Source organism: Borostomias antarcticus, assembly GCF_949987555.1.
Source record: "Borostomias antarcticus genome assembly, chromosome: 6".
Lineage (NCBI taxonomy): Eukaryota > Metazoa > Chordata > Actinopteri > Stomiiformes > Stomiidae > Borostomias > Borostomias antarcticus.
In genome coordinates, this window is record NC_140239.1 from 3243539 (window position 1) to 3267329 (window position 23791).

Genomic DNA, 23791 nt, shown 5'->3' on the forward strand with positions numbered 1-23791 from the left:
AGTACACACACACACACGTACGTACACACAGACACACATCAGGCTTAGGCCTGGACCTGATGCTCTTAGCCTTTCTTGCTCCGAAAACTTAATTTAAACTTAATTTAATATTATTTATTGTTCTTTAAATGTTCTTAGCCATTAGACAAATATATTCCAGGAGCCTGCCCCAGGTTGCCTGTTTCAATATCTGTGTGGTCTGTATGGCTCTATGTGCTACTAACCCGATAGATACCCCTGTGTCTACTGTGGATGATGTAGCATGTCCGTAGAATATTCTTTCTCCTATGATGCTTTTAGCCTCTCTCACTCTGAAATGTAATTCAATGCAATGTATTGCTTCATAAATGTTCTTAGCCGGTAGACAAACATACTCCTGGAGCTTGCTCGATCGCCTTGTTGAGAGGGGTCAGGGAAGAATTTTTACAGCTCACTTATCGGGCCCCCGGGTGATTACTGTTTTTTTGCTTCCCTCTGGAATATGTAGAGTGGGTCGTATGCCCACCTCCCTTGTTCTCTGTAAAGCGCATTGTGTTGCCTCTGGGTATGAAATGCGCTATACAAATAAAGCTTTGATTGATTGATTGATTGAGAGGAGGAAGATAGAAAGAAGACAGAAAGCCCTCTCTGACTCTCTGGCCCAGCAACACCAGGAGGCCTTGTCTAACAACAGCCAGGTAGAACAGGCCCTCTTTGAATTGGATACAGATGAGGAGGCCATCTTTGAATACTATTCAGATGAATACGAGTCCCAGGATGACCAGGAGGCCTCATCTCAAAACCAGGATGGCGGGTCTACCCATTTTTGCTCATGTTATTTATTGATATTTCGTTTCTATGTTTTAATGTGTTCACATGTTTTATTGTGTTTGTAATCTTGGTGACATTGTAAATGAGGGAAACCTCAATTGTCTTTTCGAGAATAAATAAAGGTTTGAATGAATGAATGAATGAATGAATACAACCTACTGTAGGAGCGCTGCACTGTGATGTATGAGCAGCAAGTGCACTGTGACATCTTGTTCTTGTAACACTGAAGCTATGTATAGGAGTAAGTACTGTACCATTATTATGTATTTGCTCACTGTACTACTATGCATTGTGTGGCTGTGTATAATCATGTGTGATCCTGGTTGTCGGGAAAAGAGAGAACAGAAAGAACAGAAAGAGAAGGTGGAGAGGGAAAAGAGAACAGAAAGAACCGAACGAAGAGGAGGAGAGGGAGGCCAGGAAAGAGGAGAAACCGAAACAGAAAGAGGCCTATAACACGTGTGAACACCGATAAAGTCTTCAATGCTATGACAAATTAAACGAAATGCGTAACTATAGCAAAACATGACTAATCTATCTGAATTAATCTCAAGTAATTTAGAAAAGAGTAAAAAAAATTACACTTGACCCCACACTCCCCCTAAATAAAGGTAATGAATCAATTAGCCCCGCCCACCATCTCGTGAGCTCAGAATTATAAGGTTCTATCTCTGTTTTGGGTAGTTCTGAGATAATGAGCATCAAAGTTTTCACATGCTGGCTGGCAAAACTGATAAGTTGTATACTCTACCTTTATAGCTCAATAAGACCATCATCCTACAGGTACTTAGAATAGAATAGAATATCAAAATTCTGGCACATTAGGAAATAGTTTTTTTTTTTTTAGATGGTCCAAAACGGAGATAGAACCTTTGAATTCCGAAAGCTGATTCTGTTCAGAATTATAAGGTTCTATCTCTGTTTAGTGTACTTCAGAGGGTTCGATCTCTGTTTAGTGTACTTCAGAGGGTCCCCCAGCATAAACTACAACTTTAATATGTTTGGCTGGCACTCTTTGCTGTGAGGTGTTAGTGTTCTTTACCCTCTTGCTAAAGTCTTTTACGTGTGACTGACTTCCATGATGATGGGTCCCTGCGCCTTTTCCTACTCTTCTGGTGTGGTCTCTGTTCTACATTTTCTGTAGGTGTCGCTGCCTCAGTCTCTGGTCTCACTTCTGCCTCTGGTCTCACTTGCTCTTCTGCTATTGGCCTCTCTGATTCTCTGAGTCGCTCTGCTGCTGTTTGTCTCTGTCCGACTCCCCTCACTCTGTCTCCAGCTGTCTGTCGCTCCTCCTCTCCTGGTAGACCTGCAAAAATATGAATATAGCTGAGCATCACAATATCATTAAAGAAGAATAACTGTTGAGAGATGTTTTGAAGTCAAGTCATATTCTCTAAACCAGGACAGAAAACATGACCTTGCTATGACACTGTGTTCCACACTGAATGTCATAGTAAAGTTGACTCATCACAAATGGAAATACTTTACCATTAGGTAAAGGGGGGGACTACCGTACCGTAGAGGGGGGGGGGACTAAGATTTTTTTCATGGGTAGACTTTCAGTTAGGCAGAAAACAGTGAATAATGTACACTGTAAAAAGTGATACTTTATCAAATAAAAAAATTGCGTCAACTTGTTACACCTAATTTTTTTAGTTTTTCTCAAGTTAAAAAAAATCAGTTTGAACAAAGCAAATGTGTAGTAATGTTAAATTAAAAAAAACAATGAAAGTTTTCAAATATATTGAAATCTTAATTTCAACTTGTTACAGCTCATTTTTAGTTTTTCACAAATTAAAAAAGTAAGTTTGAACAAAGGAAATAATTTACTAATGTTAAATCAAAGAATAATTAAAACCAATGACATTTTTCAAATATAATGAAATCATAATTTCTACTTACAACTTCTTTTTTTTACACTTTGCATAAACTTATATTTTTACCCTGGCTTGAGACAAAATCTTACACCACTACAAATTAATATGCTGTATGAATCTAATGTATTTTTCCCCTTTCATAAAAATTAATGAAATTGCGTCAACCTGTTACAAGTAATCGAGTTACTTTCTTCCAAATTGAAAAATCAAGTTGGTTGAAATTCTGAAAAGACAGTTAAATTTATAAGATTTCTTTTATTCAATTAAAATCACATTGAGGTATTCAAACCTTTACCAATGGTTTTGAGGTGAGCTAGGCTATTCTTTAAATAAAATATAAAGATCTATGCATTAAAAAAAATAAGACTTATTTATAAAAATAACATGTAAATGTAAAATTAAATAATTTTTAAATGTGAAATTAAATACTTTTTAAAGCCTAAAAAAATCCAACAAAAGGTTCCTCATCCCTCAGAACAGATTTTGAGAGACAATTGGTGGCAGTAAGGCTGGATTAACATTGGGTCCAGCGCTCCCTTCATTTATTAGGTGGTAGTGCGTTTAGGCTGCATGCATTTAGCACACGCACACAACCCCCTGCTCACACAGACACACACAACCACCAACTCACTCACACACATACATGCACCACCTACTCACTCACAGACACACACACACAACCACCTACTCACATAGACATGCACCACCCACAGACACACACACACAACCACCTACTCACAGACATGCACCACCCACAGACACACACACACAACCACCTACTCACACAGACATGCAGCACCTACTCAGACACACACACACAACCACCTACTCACACAGACATGCAATACCTACTCACAGACACACAACCACCTACTCACAGACATGCACCACCTACTCAGACACACACAACCACCTACTCACAGACATGCACCACCTACTCAGACACACACAACCACCTACTCACAGACATGCACCACCTACTCAGACACACACAACCACCTACTCACAGACATGCACCACCTACTCACAGACACACACAACCACCTACTCACAGACATGCACCACCTACTCACAGACACACACACACACAACCACCTACTCACAGACATGCACCACCTACTTACAGACACACACAACCACCTACCAACACACACACTCAATCAGACGCACAACCACCTTCACTCAGACGCACAACCACCTAACAAACACATCCAACCACCTACACACATACATGCGCACACACACACACACACACACACACACAGAAGCATGTACTAACACACACAAGCAGCTACACATACACACACATACTACCACACACACATACTACCACCTACCCAGACACACACACAACCACTTGCCCACACAGACACACACATTCATACATCCGTACATACAAAATCTCTGACAGGATATTAGCTACCTGACCAGCAGCTGTATCCCTGTGTGCACACATTTAGAGCGAGGGACAGCTTGTGCTGGGTGGATTCAAAATCAGAGCTCTCTCTCGTAAAACGGGCAAAGTATTGACACCCCCACACAGCCGCACTGCCCTCCACTGATCAACGAACACCAGACTCAATGTGAATGCCCACCAACATACATGCATGAAATAACCATATAAAACACATCAGCATCTAACAAGGCAAAAGTCGTCTCCTTTTTAAAACTAGTGCCATTTAAATCCCAAGAAACGCATGGTCCATTTTAAAACCAAGAAACATGGCCACAATAATAAATTTAAAAAAATCTGACCCTGGCAAGTATAAGAACTTGAATAACACCAATGTTTTCTCTTTGCATTTAAGACATTTTACATTAGCCAAAAATGTTCAAGTAAAATGTCTATCTTCAAAGTGCGCATTTTATACAGATACACAGGTATTCTCTCCGTGCTACACATGGGCAACGGTTCAATAAACATTTATGTCTGCTGTGATGATTGCTAAGGATCAGGATAACTAATATGTTCAAAGTGAGCATTTAACCTACAGATACCCAGCTATATTCTCACATGGGCAGGGTGATTACTAAGGCTCAGGATAACTAGCAATGTGACAGTTTTAGCTATAGTTCACATATTTTCCCACAAAGGAAGCTCGGTATTCACTCACCCCTGCAGCTTAACACAGATTCTGTACCCTTCGTGACATTTGCCTACTTTCAATATCCATTATGATTTTTTGAAAGGTCTCAAAGGCATATTTGAGTTCGGCTGGATAGTCAAGTTGAGTGTATAAATCAGGCCAAATAGCATGGCACAGGCCGATGCAACTGAGGACAACTCATTTAGTACCTCCACACCGTCGATGACAATGCCAATGTCTTCTGGAGGGGAGAGAGCATCACCATCCCGGAAGACAAAGATGGACATGGTGGCGTGTTCAAGTTCCGTCTCCGCCTCTTCCTTTTGGACGACCTGAAATCAGACCATTAAGTTAGTTTAGTTTATTGTCCCCGGGGGTGGCAGTTGTATGACAAATATTAAGAATATATCAATATGAGAAGTTTGCTGGTTTATTTTTCCTCAAACAGACACACTGATAGCCAAGTGGACAGTGGAGGCAAATGAGCACGATATATGGAAAGGCACGAGAATAACTTTTTGGAATGCTGGTTAATTGCTGATTCGTTTGTTACATGCTTTGGCAATATTGTTTATATACTGGCATGTCAATAAAGTACATTGAATTGAGAGAAAGACAGCAAGAAAAGGGAAAGACAGTGCTATTCTCCTGGATAGTTATGAGTCTGATCAAACGCCCAGGGCCAACCGTTACATCTAACAGAAAAAAGAGCCTGATCTCAGTGCATTGCCATGATTTGCTGACTAACCTGGTATTCTTTGATCAGGTGGCTCGCATCTTCACCCAGGTATATCACAAGGGACTTCAGGAGGCACTCTCTTCTGATGTTCAAGTCCACACTCTGTAGCAAGAGACACAAGGGACTTCAGGAGGCACTCTCTTCTGATGTTCAAGTCCACACTCTGTAGCAAGAGACACACATCAAAAGATAATAAATGTATCAGCTTTGAACTCACTGACCGACAGAACTGAACTGATAAGGAAATCAGAAATTGAATACATATGCATTTCATACCTTATCCAAAGGTTTAAGGATGTCACTGGTTTTCTCACCGACTGCTCCACCTTTGCTTCTAATGACCTGGAGAAGCTGACTGCTCTGTTTATCCAAACTGGACAAGAATCTTGCTTGTAGAGGTACCGTTGTGATCCATAGGAATTCAGCATTGATCTGAAATATACAAATCAGACAACACATTACATGTTAATGCATATGACTGGCATAGAACAAAAAAGCAGGAAAATATACAGCGTTGTTTGCCTGACTGGATAGTGCTGAGATGATTCTAGATTCTGTCAGATTCTCGCACAGGAATACTTTGAAGCTTTGACTACTGAAGAGTGACCAGTGATCCTGTTCTGGTGTCTAATGTCTATTGTCTGTAAATGCTTAAATGACTTTCAGGGATCTAATTTCACAGGAAAACAAGAGCACAACATACTAACAAAAATATAGTAGTAAAATATGACAGTGATTCAACTCATACCTCTTCTACTTGAAACATCGCTGGCCATCGCTCCTGGAGCTCTTCCACCCTGGCCTGCTTTTCCACTATTTCTTGTCTACGAAGGGCAAATGTCTTGGCCATTTTTTCTCGGATAATCCTCCCGTTGTTCCGTTTCTTCACCTCCTTCAAAAGTACCTGCCGCTCCAGCTCAAGATTGTCTGCCGTCTCGCCAGCTGGATAGGACGGCACATGGTTGGCCTCACCACGTTTAGGTCGCTTGACATTTTTTGCTGGATGGGCGTCATCTGCAGCTTTGGTCTTAAGAGCATTGACAGCAAGCTCAGGGCATCCAAGTCCCTTCAGTTGGGTACGGAGGTTTCCCATCCTGGTTTTAAGTCTCTGTGTCCACCCATAGCAGCCATTCCAAGACCCCGGCTCTGCCAAGCAGGGGTGCTTCTTGATCAGTGCCTCTGAAACCTCACAGAAGTCTAAGCTTTTTGGGTAAGCTTTATACTTGTAGATCTCATCAGACACCTTTTCCAGAATGTCTGACTTCATCCTAGGACTGACTTTCAACCTTGTTCCCTTTGCAAGGGTAAGCATGGCGGCGTCCAAAATGCCTATGCTGAAGTTTGTAATGCTTTAGAAGTTCTGATCTTCGTGATTTAGTGACACCACAGTCTTTACATTTCCACATTCAGTTGATTACTGTAGAGGGGGAGAGGGGTGGGGCATAAAAGACCGAAATTACATTTGGATTGTTGGTATGGGGTGATATAGAAAACACAATTCATGAATATATATTACAAAATATAATCTTTCTGTGGAGTCCTCATGATTATATAATATTGTGATACAATTCTGCAATATATATTAGGCAAGTTTATTTGAACTGGTAATCAAGTATTTGAGTTTCATTGTCTTTGGCGCCACCTTTTGGCAATAAGCGGTGATTGCAGTAGTTCATTCATTCTGAACCAAACAGTTTATTTTAAATCCAAGCATGAGTCACCAATCACTTCAAACGGTGCTGTCTGCTAATGAATACTAATAATGAATAATAATGTAAGGCCACCAGACACCACATTTACAAAATTTGGCAAATTGAGGACTATTTGAAATTCATATTTTTCTTTCTTTCTTTTCATTCTTTTCTTTCTTTGATTACCATATTTTGAATGATATATAAGACGTCCCATGTATTCTACTACCACACACATTTGCTTTGACACCTCGAATTCCCCTTTGGATTCAGTTGCATAAAATGATACTCCCCATCACAGGTGATGAAGCAAGAATAACTTTTCTTATAATAATTATGAACACAACCTTACACCTGATACTCAACTATAAATCAAGAAAAACCACTTACCCCTTAAAATGTGCAGCTTGTGACAGTGCATACGTGCAATCACCTCAGGCAGGCCTACAAGAAAGGGAGCCATTTATTAATAATAGCAAAGTAACATACATAAAAAAGACTCCAGTGTTTTCCATTGAAACACATGTTAACACCGTCTTTCCCACACATTCACCGTCTATATGTTCTACGGCGAACATAATCATCAAGTGAATAACATCCCTGACTGTAGCATTCACGGACAACGAAGAGACATCAGCTCGCTAGAATAACGGTCTCACGTTAGCGAGCCAACGTTAGCTAAGAAAGGATCGACGACGTTGTGTGATAAATGATGACGTTAAGTTCATTTAACAGTTATTAGTCAAATCAAAATCCCATCTGCGTGTAAATGTAATGTAAACATATTAGCTGTTCAACAGTCATGTTATATTTTTTACCGATTTATTTGGCTCATCTCTCCCGTGGTGTCTTGCCACTTCATGCGAGAAAGGAAGATGGCGGAAAAATGGAACTTGAACTTTGGCTACGTCACTAATCACGTGACATGCAACGTTTGAGTGGAAATTTGCTGTTTGATTCAAAGTCAGTTAAGCACTTTAAACCAATGAGGCCTTGATTTAAATTGAATGAAAGTGATAACAATACTTAAACCAAAGAAAAGACAGAAACATAGTTATATTGGGTCAGTTCAAATTGAAATCACTCCTTACATGAATGACAGCCCATGTTCACTTTTTACAGTGTACACCAAAAGTAGTCAGACTAGCATATTAAAGGGAAATATGTTTGAAAGAGAAATGTGACGAATGTGAGGCATACGATGCATCTTAAGAACAAGGTATGGTAAGCCAGGACCAAGAGGATGCACACAGCAGACATGTCAATGAAAATATCGCTATGCAGCAGAGAGATAATAAAGACAAGCTGGCGGTCTTTTTGGCTCGTAATACCTACCTCTATCTTCTTCAGCTGCACACATCTGTGCTCCTCCACTCCTCCTCTCTGCTTCTCTCATCCTCTCTTCTCCTCTGCTTGGTCCTGCACATGTCTGTGTCTCTTCTCTCCTCTCCACTGCTTTTCCCCTGCCCCTCTCCTCTCCCCTCCTCCTCTCTTCTCCTCTGCTTGGTCCTGCACATGTCTGTGTCTCTTCTCTCCTCTTCACTGCTTTTCCCCTGCCCCTCTCCTCTCCCCTCCTCCTCTCTTCTCCTCTGCTTGGCCCTGCACACAGCTGTGTCTCTGCTTCTTCTCTCCTCCTCTTGGCTACTTTGCTTGGTGCTCTCCTCTCTAACAGGGTGTCACTATCAGACTCACTGTGGAGCATCAACGGCAGTCCCATCGCCAGCGCCAACACCTTCACTGGGCGGAGCCAGCAGATCCTCTGCTGCTGCGTCTCCGAGATGAACGAGTGGGACACGCAGAACGTCACCGGTCACTCCGACGGCGTCGTCAGGGTAACCCGCGTTCGCTTTCCCGGGTTGAGGCCTCGGAGGTTTGCCGTCAGGGCCGTGGATGTCAGGGTGATATCTCTCTAGTGTTTGAGCCGTGTGATTAAAGCCTGCAGTATACTTGATGTTTACCAATACATGTAAACGAAGGAATTGGCGTTAACTACGCTAGCAGCTTATTCTGCGGTGTGTTGATTCCTGCGTACGCGCGCAGCCAAAGCGCAGCCAACCCAAGAACCGCAGGAGATGCGCGGTGGACGCATGGGTAAAAGCAAGTAGAACACAGGCTTCAGATGCATAGAAATTAATGAGGCTTAACGAGATGTTTTGAGGGAAAGAAATTAGTTAGTGCTCTGACATGAGAGATAGTGCTCTGACATGAGAGATAGTGCTCTTGACATGAGAGATAGTGCTCTTGACATGAGAGATAGTGCTCTTGACATGAGAGATAGTGCTCTTGACATGAGAGATAGTGCTCTTGACATGAGAGTTAGTGCTCTTGACATGAGAGTTAGTGCTCTTGACATGAGAGTTAGTGCTCTGACATGAGAGATAGTGCTCTGACATGAGAGAGTGCTCTGACATGAGAGTTAGTGCTCTGACATGAGAGTTAGTGCTCTGACATGAGAGTTAGTGCTCTTGACATGAGAGTTAGTGCTCTTGACATGAGAGTTAGTGCTCTGACATGAGAGTTAGTGCTCTGACATGAGAGTTAGTGCTCTGACATGAGAGTTAGTGCTCTTGACATGAGAGTTAGTGCTCTGACATGAGAGTTAGTGCTCTGATATGAGAGTTAGTGCTCTTGACATGAGAGTTAGTGCTCTTGACATGAGAGTGGTGAATACTGCACTCTGAACAGCCCGCCTCCTTAGTGATGACCTGTTGTTACCCATCTTCTGGAGGGTCAATGATGGTCTTCTGGACAGCTGTCAAATCTGCAGTCTTCCCCATACTGAACCAAACTGAGATTCAATTTAACCACATAGGAAAACTTTGCAGGTGTTTTGAGTTAATGAGATGATCAGAGTGTGACGCTCCGTCTAAAACGTTCATTCTCTGAAATAATTGAGAAGTAAATGCTGATTTATTTCACACTATTCTGATGTCTGTTTTACTGTTTTGGGGGTTTTCTGGAGCTGTACGCCAACATAATACCTGCTGTTCCCTGTAGTTCTGGAGGATGGAGTTCCTACAAGTCCCAGAAACCCCTGCTCCTGAGCCGGTGGAGCCGGATGTGCCAGACTGCTGTGAGGACAAGCTGGGTGAGTCATCCAGGCTGAGTGACGGTTACAAATCACGTGTTCACACCAGAGGGACATCTCCTGGCCCCTCCGATGAACACCAGCTCAGTGGCTTGCGCTTATGTAGTTTGTGTCGACTATGAGTCCGGCCTAACAATGCCCCCCTCCTGCCCCCCCCCCCCAACACACACACACACACACACACACACACACGCCTGGTGTGTCCAGCCGAGGGGAGTGAGAACCACAACGGGGACGAGGACAGCAGCGAGTCGGACGGGGACGAGCCCAGCCTGAGCCAGGAGCCCAAGCCCCTCCCCCGCGTCTCCACGGGAACAGGCAGCCAGCCGGGCAGCGCCGTGCACCGACCCAAAGGTGACCCTCCGACCCTCCTGACCCACCCAGTTCACCTCCAGTTAAACTCTAACCAACCAGTTCACCTCCAGTTCATGTCACTTCAACTGTTCATCTCAGTCCATCATCCTAACGCTGACAGACTCAGAGTTAGAGGGGTGTGTTCAGTTGGAAAAGAGTGTGGAACCGCCAAGTATTACAAAAAAATGACAGGTCTTAGTGTTTCGTTTCATTTACGTTGAACCGCGTGAATAATTGAGTCCTTGCAACAGGGATGGTTATGCCGACGTTATCCTGGGATGGTTATCCTGACGTTATCCTGACGTTATCCTGACGTTATCCAGACGTTATCCTGACGTTATCCTGACGTTGTTCTAATCAAGCTTCATGGCCCCCGCAGGTCCAGCGGGTCGCGCCGGGGCCTCGTGGTCGGTGGACAGCGGCTCGGACGACTCGCGGCGCTGGTCTGACGCCCTCAGCCTGGACGAGAAGGACGGCTTCGTGTTCGTCAACTACTCGGAGGGCCAGACCAAGCCTGGCGCCAGCGCCGGCCCGCACCCCCACCCCCCCCCTCACCCTCCCCACCCCGCCCAGGGGCAGGGCCCCCCGGGGGCCGCCGCTGCTCAGCCCCCCCTCCAGCCCACCACCATGGAGGCACGGCCCTATAACCAGCTGAGAGCAGGTAGGTGACCCCTGACCCTGGCGGCCCCGACCCCAGTCTGACTCTAACCACAGTCTGGCTCAGCGGATCATGGAGGTTTTTGAGATAAGCCTCTCATTGGCTCGGCTCAATTCCAGCGCCGCCAATCAGATTCAATCCCCCGACACTTTTTTTATTTTATTTTTATATTTTTATATTTTTTATTTTTTATTTTTTTTATAAAGCTTAGCGCCTGCCCGAGATGATTGTGATTGGTTCAAACAAATACCCAATGTCCTCTTTCTCAGAATGATAATAGGTTGCAGCCAGACCTACTTCTCCAGCGCTGGAACTGCATGAAACAAAGCGTCTCGCTCGGTATTATCTATGTTCACTTACGCTTTGCACAGTGGACTCAAAACGCTAAACACTTTGCTAAGGTACACGAGGTATGGGCCATCTCCAGCGCTCATTATAGAAGTAGAACTGTAGAGAACAGACTGTAGCTTCTCCTCGTTAGACCTGTGACTGCTGGGGCATGTACAGTATGGAGAGGAAATACACGGAAAGTTTGTTGTGTTTCAGGGAGTAGTGTCTGTTTCCATCGTATGTGTGCTTGCTTGCTTGTTCTGACGTGTATGTTTGTGTGTGTACTGTACATATATGTGTTGTGTATGTGTGTGTGTGTGTGTGTGTTGCGTGTGTGTGTGTGTCTGTGTGTGTTGCGTGTGTGTGTGTGTGTGTGTGTGTGTGTGTGTGTGTGTGTGCGCGTGTGTGTGTGTGTTCTCTCTGGAGCAGGCTACAGATGGGAGCGCCAGCTGGTCTTCCGGAGCAAACTCACTATGCACACAGCATTCGACCGCAAGGACAACGCCCACCCCGCCGAAATCACCTCCCTGGCCATCTCCAAGTACGTGTGTGTGTGTGTGTTTCCTGTCTGTGTGTGTATGTGTGTGTGTATTTCCTGTCTGTGTGTGCGCATGTACTAGAGATGTACTGTAACGGTATGACAATTTCACACCATTATAGTGAACTAAATGATCACAGTTATCAGTAGTATCATCATCATCATCATCCGCTTATCCGGGGTCGGGTCGCGGAGGCAGCAGCTCCAGCAGGGGGCCCCAGACATCCCTTTCCCTAGCAGCATCAACCAGCTCTGCCTGGGGAATCTTTAGCCGCTCACAGGCCAGTGCGGAGATGTAGTCCCGCCACCTGGTCCTGGGTCTACCCCGCGGCCTCCTCCCAGCCGGACACGCCTGGAACACCTCCCTAGGGAGGCGCCCAGGAGGCATCCTCACTAGATGCCCGAACCACCTCAACTGGCTCCTTTCGACGCAAAGGAGCAGCGGCTCTACTCCGAGTCTCTCCCGGATGACTGAACTTCTCACCCGATCTCTCAGGGAGACCCCAGCCACCCTCCGGAGAAAACTCATTTCGGCCGCTTGTATCCGTGATCTCGTTCTTTCGGTCATGACCCATCCTTCATGACCATAGGTGAGGGTGGGGACGAAGATAGACCGGTAGATCGAGAGCTTTGCCTTTTGGCTCAGCTCTCTTTTCGTCACAACAGTGCGGTATAGCGACTGCAGAACCGCACCAGCTGCTCCGATTCTCCGGCCAAACTCCCTCTCCATGGTTCCCTCACTCGTGAACAAGACCCCCAGATACTTGAACTCCTTTACTTGGGGTAAGGACTCATTTCCTACTCGGAGCGGACAGGCCACCGGTTTCCTGCTGAGAACCATGGCCTCAGATTTAGAAGTGCTTATTCTCATCCCAGCCGCTTCACACTCAGTTGCGAACCTATCCAGAGAGTGCTGGAGGTCGCAGGCAGCTGATGCCATCAGGACCACATCATCTGCAAAAAGCAGTGACGTGATCCCCAGCTCACCGAACTGCAAACCCACCTCCCCCCGGCTACGCCTCGATATCCTGTCCATGAAAATCACAAACAGGATTGGTGACAAAGCGCAGCCCTGGCGGAGGCCAACACCCACCGGAAAGGCAGACGACTTACTGCCGAGGACCCGGACACAGCTCTCGCTCTGGGTGTACAGGGATTGGATGGCCCTAAGTAGGGACCCCCTCACCCCATACTCCCGCATAACCCTCCACAAGACCTCTCGGGGGACCCGGTCGTAAGCCTTCTCCAAGTCCACAAAACACATGTAGACAGGTTGGGCAAACTCCCAAGCCCCCTCCAAGATCCTTGCGAGAGTGAAGAGCTGGTCGGTAGTTCCACGACCAGGACGAAATCCGCATTGTTCCTCTTCGATCTGAGGTTCGACTATCGGCCGGACCCTCCTTTCCAGCACCTTGGAGTAAACTTTCCCTGGGAGGCTGAGTAATGTCATGTCATCATGATATTGTTCAAATGTGCTGAGAATGTTCAGAAATTACTGATACAGACTGAATTAATTTCACCAAGTTTTATATTGAAAACCACAAATAATAATTAGCAGCACTATGTGCTTTTTGTTTGCATAAACATTAAAATAATGCGTCTTGGTGACTGTTGCTAACTTGGATGTAGGTAGGATTAAAATGTTTAACAGATTGTATTATGAATTTTAATATGAATTGTATTATGAATTTTAATATGAATGGTAATAATCCATCACATTTCATCAATATGATTTGCCAACCGAGTGACCTTTTTCAGTATAAACTGACTGACTATCTTTTTATAGAACAACTGGATAGTAGTAGATGTACATGATGATATTTCCCTGCCTCAGGGCTGAGTGTTAGATCCTGGTGTTTTGTGTGTTGACAGGGACCACAGTAAGATCCTGGTGGGGGACGGGCGTGGCCGTGTGTTCAGCTGGTCGGTGAGTGACCAGCCGGGTCGCTCTGCGGCTGACCACTGGGTGAAGGACGAGGTGGTGGACAGCTGCTCTGGCTGCGCCGTGCGCTTCTCCCTCACCGAGAGACGCCACCACTGCCGGAACTGTGGCCAGCTGTTCTGCCAGAAGTAAGCACAGCGTGTCCAGTAAGCACAGCGTGTCCAGTAAGCACAGCGTGTCCAGTAAGCACAGCGTGTCCAGTAAGCACAGCGTGTCCAGTAAACACAGCGTGTCCAGTAAGCACAGCGTGTCCAGTTAGCACAGAGTGTCCAGTAAGCACAGCGTGTCCAGTAAACACAGCGTGTCCAGTAAGCGCAGCGTGTCCAGAGTCTCCTGACACCCGCCGTTCTAAAGTTGGCAGTTGGTTGTTGGAATGTTGGCGGTTTAAAATTCTAAATCCATCCAACTGTCACCAACAAACCCGGCACACCAATCCAGCGTGATTGTTGGCTGGTGTTGCTTGCCGTTGGTTGGGGCGGTGTGTATGCACCTTGACAGTGTTCTGTGTGACCGTGTTCAGTTTGACCATGTTCAGTATTAGTGTTCAGTGTAAGAGTTCACACAGAGTATGGATATCTGCGCTCCTGTTGTTAGGTTTCTGTTCTAGCTAGTGTGACCGTGAAACTGAGGGTCTAACCACTGTGAATCTTCCTCTCTCTCTCTCTCTCGTCTTTCTGTCTCTCTTTCTCGTCTTTGTCTCTCTTCCTCTTCCTCTCTCAGGTGCAGTCGGTTCCAGTCAGAGATCAAGCGTCTGAAGATCTCCTCGCCGGTGAGAGTGTGTCAGAACTGTTTCTACAACCTGCAGCACGAGAGGAGCGCCGAGGACGGCTGCAAGAACTGAGGGCCGCGGCGGCGTGACCTCACTCCCCAGCAGGGGGCCGAGTCGCCCCGCCCTCCTGGTCCGCTCTCTCTTCCCCGCTCTTCTTCTCTCAACACGCCCCCAAACACTCCCCACCCTTCCCTGCGTACCTTTATACAAGTACACCGCACACACACAAACACACGCAAACACACAGTAACCACATGTAACGCACTGACATAGACTAAAAGGGATCATCCGATTGCAGAGTGTCATTTGGTCCATAACTTTGGCCACAGAGAAGCAGAGGGGACAGGTAGAGAAGGGAAGAAGACATAAGAGGAACTCTAGGGTTCGTTAATGACCTCAAAGATCTAGGGTTTGTTAATGACCTCAGAGATCTAGGGTTCGTTAATGACCTCAAAGATCTAGGGTTTGTTAATGACCTCAGAGATCTAGGGTTCGTTAATGACCTCAAAGATCTAGGGTTTGTTAATGACCTCAGAGATCTAGGGTTCGTTAATGACCTCAGAGATCTAGGGTTCGTTAATGACCTCAGAGATCTAGGGTTTGTTAATGACCTCAGAGATCTAGGGTTTGTTAGTGACCTCAGAGATCTAGGGTTCGTTAGTGACCTTAGAGATCTAGGGTTCGTTAGTGACCTCAGAGATCTAGGGTTCGTTAATGACCTCAGAGATCTAGGGTTCGTTAGTGATCTCAGAGCTCTAGGGTTCGTTAGTGATCTAATTTCTGCTTTCACGGTCCACACTCGTTATATTAAAAAGAAGGTTAAAAAGGACATGCCGGCTAATTAGCTTGTAGACCAACAGTCTGGGGAAGAAAGCCTCTTTCGGAACGTGAGATAAACTTGTTTATATTGTAAATACTTACAATGGCCTTTTTAACTCGAGCAGGAACGCGAAGAGAAAATAAAAATAATGGTTACTGAGAAGAAGAAAAAGTCATTGCCTGTAACATAGCGTTGTGACTAACCACTCTTGGCTATAAAACAAAAAAGATTGTGTTTAGTCTGTTATGTCACTGATCACGGAAGCCCAGAGGGAATACTATGGGGAAATATGAATGTTAATAATAAATGTATGTGGGTTGACATTACTAGTGCGTCTAGTTATGCAATTTCTTCATTTCTTAGATGTTTTTGGGTTTTGTTTACAACGTGATTTATTGGTGTTGCCCACAGTATCAAGCCATCGCCATCAAAGTGAGATTGTTGTCTTTTAGTTTTTTTTTGCCAAATTGCTTTGATATATCATGTTTGTGGTATGTATGTTGATTTTTACCTATCCTACGGTCTAAACGGTGTTGTTAATTTGTAATACTTTGCCAGTTTTAGGACCTGTTAAGTTTGTTGCTGCTTGTCAAAAATGGGGGAAATCATTTCAGTTTTTACTTCATTTTACGGTCACATTTTACTGAAAATTTTCGCCGAGATTTAAGAGTTAATTGTGCGTCTTTTAGAAGGAACACATCATGGGTTCATCATCTGTGAAATGTAATATGAACGTTACAGTAGTCCAATTCTGTTTCCCTTCAATCCCTGTGTTACTGTATGCATGTCATTCTCCTGGGCTCCAACACTTTGCACACAAACAAGGGATTCTTCTTCTTCTCTTTCCCCGTTCATCTCCACCTGCACGTGTCACTGGTTTGCGCTGACATTTTCCATGACCCAACTGTGGGTTTGAAAATGGTAATATAGCTTAATATTCTCTGGAGTGTATCTGTTACGAAATGTCTTGACCGCCAGGCACAGTAAAATAGCAAACTTAACCTAGCTGACCTTAGCGTAGGTGGCTAGGCGCAGCAGCAGTATCAATGTTCCTTCACTCATGCACCCGTAGCGAAATACCCACAACTCTTTACTTTCACTCTGCTATTATAGCATGGAGAGAGATGACATAGAATGTTGGTCATACAGTATGACGTGTAAATAACCTTAAAAGGACATTATCTGGTATTGGAAGATGTCATGGACTGAGAGATGTTGTATGTCCGTCATATCAACCACCATCAGACATTGGCAACTAGATTTTTGTTGACGTTAGGACGTTGAAACTGGATCATTTAGGGACACGGATCAATATATCTGGAAGAGGATTGTAGCATGAAATCCATCCTGTTTTGTTGTGAGAAATTGATGTTTTCACATTTCCCTCTTGGTGTTAGATACCGTGGCGTTGGTTAGTGTTAGTCCTGAACGGCAGGTTCCTGTGTGGACGCCATGACACGCCTATTCCTCCTCGTGGGCTGAGTGTCCTATCTGCGATGCTGTGGGCAACTGTGCATTGAAGTGCTGTTTTCTTTACTAGAAAGAACTTTTTAATTTACAAACTTTTTAATTTCCACACTTTTTCGACTTGTTGAGTCTCAAACACATAGGAGCACCTCTAGAGAGCTGTTACACCAGTGCAGTAGGTTAGGAATCCCAGTCTACCCCTTTTTGCCCCCTGCCATTGAATATGCACTCATTATTGTTGTTATATCATTCTACATGTATGTACTGTATCTAGCGTGCAATCATAACATCTAACTGATAGGATTTGGCTGCCAGAAAGCAGCATAAAAAAACAGATGGCATATATCATTCTGAGTTCCTGTGCACCTTCTCATGTCCAAAAACGTGGAAATGGAATCATGATTTTTATTGAATGCAATGTTATGTTGTGGGCTATCTATCATTTTAAAGAGAGGCTGCATTTCTCCACAGTGAAATGAACTGTATAAAGTATTTATGCAATTATACTGATTTTAAAGTTTTGCTTTTTTGGGGGGGTTATTGTAATTTCAGCAAGTTTTGTTACTTGTTGCATGTCTATTAACACAACTGACTTTCTGTGTCAGTGCAATGTACATGTTTTTGGCATTATTATTGTTTTGTTTTTTTGGTTCTTTTCCCAAGGCATTGTCTTATGATTTGTTTGAAGCCCTGAGCGACAGATATGTGTACAGTTATGATAGGAGTGCTGGAGATAATTCCTAGACTCTGGGTGGACTTTTGTACTCTTTATGGAATTGAAGGACTGATCGAGAAAAAAAAATCATGAATTATTTTGGTGGTCTTGTATTAGACTGCATTACTACAGTATCTAGTGTGCAATCTGTGATAGCTGAATGTTCCTTGTATATTTGTGTTCAGTACGACAACGAGAAAACGTAGAATAACCCCTACAGAAACAATGTTACAATAATGCAATAGAGCTGGTACTTATTCTTTTAATTTCATTTCAATTAAATACTTGCTGTCTACCACCAATAGCCTTGTTGGTTTGAGTATTTTATTGATGTTGAAAATGTCACGTGTGAAAGATGTCTGCTACTACAATTATTAAAAATAGTGAATCAAAAATATCATACAAATCTTTAATAATCCCTGGGGGGGAGGAATTTGGGCATTTCAGCAGTGAGAATGTACAACATGAAGTAAAGAATATTCATAGTAAAGAATATACATAAGTACAAGAAGTATAAAATAGAATATATAGATACAATCTGTATAAATATGTATATACATGTACAACACTCAAGAACACTCGGGCACTGTTTTAGTCTGATGACTGTTGGCACAGAGGAACACCTGAACCTCTGTTTTGCACCTAGGTGGGAGGAGCCTGTGGGTGGGAGGAGCCTGCAGATCTCTATGGGTCTGGGACACTTCATGCTAAAATCTGGTGCTCAAATCCTGGCAATTCACTGGTAGCACTGGAATCCCAGCGACGACAATCCGTAACAACTTTCGCGATCAGGCGCTCTCACCCAGAGATATGCCCCGCCCATCTAACCTGGGCTAGCACCTCACATTTGCTGCTATGACCTGTCACTCAATTTTGACCCATCGATACGCCCTCAGAACACCAGCTTGGGTGGCGAAGTGGCCCAGACTCTAGTACGCCAAGCGCAGCAATTCTACGTAATCTTTGAGTCTGGAGAGAGACTACAGTTCCAGCATAACGGCAACAATCATGATTCAAAAAGGCACTCCGATACAGCGTCAACACTTCCCTCTGATAACATGGCTGCCAGGTTGTGTGTGATGGCGTTGCGGACGAGCTGGGCGGAGTCAGGTGTCTCTCCGTCATACACAGCCACATGCGGCTGACTCAGACCCTCCGATTGGTCCACCTCAACGTTCCACTCTGGCAAAAAATCATCTTTCTGCATTTCACACACGTTATGCAAAATGCAACAGGCAGTGACAACGTTGTGCATCAGGTTGAGGTCAATGTCGTTCCGCCTCATTAAGCATCTCCAGCGCCCTTTCAGTCGGACGAAGGCGTTCTCCACGGCGTTCCAGGCTGAACCCAGGCTGTGGGTGAAGAGCGCTTGTTCTTCAGAGAGTTGATGATGCTGATGGGCGAATCCTTTCATCAGCCAGTGCTTCAGCGGGTAGGAGGCGTCTCCGATGAGATGCACAGGGATCTCCACACCGTCCACCATCTTGGATTTCTACAGGGAAAGAACATTACATTGACACAGATGGCTGGATAGCAGTTTATAGTCTGAAGAACACACCCCTTGTCCAATAGAGGGTTTTCACTGCCCGTCATCAGTCGGCCATGTTGGAGGTTGAAGCTACTGAATGTAGATAGCTAGATAGATAGATCAATACACAGGTAGATAGACCTATCTATCCATCTATCTAGTTGTTAGCCTAAACCTGAGCTTACACCTGCTAAACCTAAGCTTAAACCTCCAACATGGCCGGCCGTGAAAACCCTCTATACAATAAACCCTTGTATGCATTTACCTCTCTGGGGAAGAGATATCCATGTTGGCGCTCCTCTGCAGTGATGAACAGGTGTGAATTGGCAAGCACCGTGGCATCATGGGTAAATCCAGGCCAACCTACGTAGACGTCTGTGAAACTAAATAGGATAGAGAAGCGTTTTTAAGTGGCAGTAAAAATCAAGAGAGGAAAAAATTTATTTTTCTCATAAAGTTACGCTTACCAGAGATTGTGGTCCACCACAGCCTGGAGGATAATGGAATGCCATCCATTCCTGTTGTAGTAGTCGACAGGGTTGTCCCTGGGGGCACTTATAGGAATGTGTGTCCCGTCTATGGCACCGGCACACTGCGGGTAACCACGCTCCACAAACCCTCGAACGGTGTCGTCAAGGCGCTGTCCAGTCGGAAGGGAAATAAAACGCTTATACAGCGTATCCACCAATGCATTTGTTACCTGACGAACCAGCTTGCACACGGTGGCTATTCCAACTCCAAACAAACTAGAAATCGTGCGATATTCCCCCGGGGTGACGAACCACCACAGGACTATGGCGAGTCTGCGGGGTGGTTCTATAGGACTGCGGAGGTGGGTGGTTCTATAGGACTGCGGAGGTGGGTGGTTCTATAGGACTGCGGAGGTGGGTGGTTCGCCGTGTGATGGCCGGAGAAAGGAGCTCGACAAGATAGTCGAATGTTGCCCGTGACATACGAAAGCGGAGTTTCCATTGATCGTCGTCAAATTGTTGTATAGTTGACCAAGCACTGTGGGCTCGATCTCGGACCCAGATACTACGACCTGTCCGGGCACTGTCCATAACAGCCATCATGGAGGCAATTAATGCTTGTCGCCTCCGTCGGTAACCTCTGCGACTCTGGGTCAGACTCTGGGTCAGACTCTGGGTCAGACTCTGGGTCAGACTCTGGGTCAGACTCTGGGTCAGACTCTGGGTCAGACTCTGGGTCAGACTCTGGGTCAGACTCTGGGTCAGACTCTGGGTCAGACTCTGGGTCAGACTCTGGGTCAGACTCTGGGTCATCTCAGCCACGAATTCCGTCCGTCTCCGTCCAAGCACTCGAACACTGTTCCATCGGCGCCGAGTTTGAAAAAGAGACTGGATAACATATAAAACAGAAGCAACCATGTCCACCGGAACATCTCCACTGGCCTCCATGATACTTTATTTTTATTCCGCAATCACTCCGTCACGCCCCTTTTCCGGCGCGTTCGCGACGTCCAACGTCTTCTTCTTCTTCTGTCGTTTTATGGCGGTTGGCAAACAACTTACCTTACCTTACTTACATTACCACCACCTACTGAGCTGGAGTGTGGATCAGAATGGGTTATATCGGTCTATGATAACTACACTGTATCCCACGTAAGCACCCTGTACCCCACGTGAACAGAATTCATACTAAGCACCTCTTCACATGTAAACCTAATGCGTTCCCTTTCCAGACACTATTTTTGCTTCTTCTCTTTCTAAAGAACAGAACTTTTTTTTTTAAAGAGGGTTGGAGTAGACTGCCTAAGCCAAGTGCTTTTATGGCAGGGCGGCCCAGTGGGAGTCTGAGACCCGTTACTTCCTGAGCTGTGTGTGCATTTCCTTTACTGAGAGTGGTTGAGAATGTCCCTTGTAAGGGCAGCTGTGTCTGTCCTGGGCCTAGCAGGGAGCTGTCCTGGGCCTAGCAGGGAGCTGTCCTGGGCCTAGCAGGGAGCTGTCCTGGGCCTAGCAGGGAGCTGTCCTGGGCCTAGCAGGGAGCTGTCCTGGGCCTAGCAGGGAGCTGTCCTGGGCCTAGCAGGGAGCTGTCCTGGGCCTAGCAGGGAGCTGTCCTGGGCCTAGCAGGGAGCTGTCCTGGGCCTAGCAGGGAGCTGTCCTGGGCCTAACAGGGAGCTGTCCTGGGCCTAGCAGGGAGCTGTCCTGGGCCTAACAGGGAGCTGTCCTGGGCCTAAAAGGGAGCTGTCCTGGGCCTAGCAGGGTTTTCCCTGTCTTCTCCAGCTCGCTGAACTTCCCTGGGCTGTGCAGGCTTGCTGGGATTACTGTCACAACATCTCCTGTGTCCATTTTGAATTCTGTCTCTGTGGCAGCTAGTTTGAGGTTGATCAGCCGCAGGATTTCAGAATCCTCTGCATTGATGGAGTCCAGTAATGCAACGTCCCCTTCGCTGTCACTGTCGGCCATGTTTATTTCCTCTACCGTGTTTGATCGGCAGACTTTTGCATAATGTCCCCTCTTCCAACGGTGAAAACGATGTCAACACTTGCCATTTGAGCTGGAACCCAAACATCAATTGGCAACCTTATGTCACAATATGGCAATTGTATATTCATTTACCAGTGACTAATACAATTACATTTATTCTCTCAAATTTTCGCTACAATATGATCCTTTGCTAGGTAGTATATTTCAGACAGTCACTACTTCAATGTGTTTTTCCTATCAAGTTAAAATAGACTTCACAGCTTGTTTATAATAGTTGAACCAGCGTTTTCAAAGCAGATAATGAAATGGAAACCTTTTTTGATTTATTAGTATATTAGTCTTTGGGTCTACATTATTTTATAATTCCCTTGTGTGTTAATAAACCCAAAGTAAGAATGAAATCTAAAATGTCTATCTGTATAAAAGCTGTCAACACTTGCCACTTCAGCTGGAATCCAAACATTATTTGATAACCTCACAATGTCACAATTTGCTAAGTGTATGAAAATTGATCGGTGGATCGAAACCACACGTTCCCCACGGGCACTGTAGACTAATCTTTATTAACAAATGAGAAATAATACTACTACTAATAATAATAATAAATAATAAATACATTTTATTAAGCACATTCCTGGAACCCAAAGCGCAGTACAAAAGAGGATTGTAAAAAAAGATTTAAGAAGATAGATCCCTCTGAATACATTCAGGGCTTTACTGAAGTATGTTTGTGGACATCTGTCCACTCTGAGGTCTGTGGGAAAGCAGGCTATTTCCACTGAACAGCGACTTCACTGCCTCTCTCTGTTTCTATCGGTTTCTACTGTATCTGTTGTGGATTCTTCTCTGGAAAAACTAAACTCCTCTACTCACTAAACTCTGTCACATTGCTGGCACTGATATCATTCTTCTAAACTAAATATTCTTTCAACTAATAGTTTATCAAAATCCTGGCACTGATATGGTTTCTTTATTGTGGATTCCTCTATGGGAGACTAAATTACCCTTTTGACTAAAAGCTTTGTCACATTCTTCACACTGATATGGTTTCTCTCCTGTGTGGATTCTTCTATGGTTGATTAAAGTAGTCTTATGCCTAAACGCTCTGTCACAATCATCACATTGATATGGTTTCTCTCCTGTGTGGATTCTCCTATGGTTGATTAAAGTAGTCTTATGCCTAAACGCTCTGTCACAATCATCACATTGATATGGTTTCTCTCCTCTGTGTACTCTTCTATGCCTAACCAAAATTTTCCTAATACTAAAAGCTTTGTCACATTCCTTACACTGATATGTTTGCTCTCCCGTGTGGATTCTTCTATGGCCAACTAAATGACGCTTTTGACTAAAAACTTTGTCACATTCATCACACTGATATGGTTTCTCTCCTGTGTGGGTTCTTCTGTGGATAACTAACAAATTATTTCCACGAAAAGCTTTGTCACAATCCTCACACTGATATGGTTTCTCTCCTGCATGGATTCTTCTATGCTTGATTAAACTACGCTGTTGACTAAAAGCTTTGTCACATTCCTCACACTGATATGGTCTCTCTGTTGTCTTGCTCTCAGCCTCCCCAGAAGAAACATCTTCACTCTCAGTGCCAGAGCGGGAGCTGAGAATAGGCCTGGTCCAGGGACTGGGGCTGGTTTTGTTCCTGAGCCAGGTGTCAGGGCTGGGAACACTAGAACACTTAGCCTCTGCTCTATTTGACTTCAGCTTTAGATCTGGCACCACCCCTCCTCTCTCCTCCTCTTCTAATCTCTGAGCTGTAGGACAGTCTGGAGTTACAGACGTGGGCTGAGAGTCACTGCCTGGTTCTGGTCCTCCATAATTCTCTTCATCAGACTCTACTTTGATTTGTACCTCGATTGTGTTGGTGGGTAGAAAGTCTCCTTTTCTCTCCTCCACAGTTGAAGTTTGGTCAA

At 44.8% G+C, this 23791-nt stretch overlaps 1 long non-coding RNA gene across 1 annotated transcript; it reads right to left on the reverse strand.

The window, feature by feature from the left end:
- Positions 1-2929: 2929 nt before the first annotated feature.
- On the reverse strand, positions 2930-6918 carry LOC311310052. The gene is made up of 4 exons (XR_014630487.1): positions 6262-6918; positions 5790-5945; positions 5523-5676; positions 2930-5106 (listed from the first exon to the last, which is right to left on the reverse strand). It is a non-coding gene; the product is annotated as an uncharacterized lncRNA (long non-coding RNA).
- Between the last annotated feature and the right edge of the window lie 16873 nt (positions 6919-23791).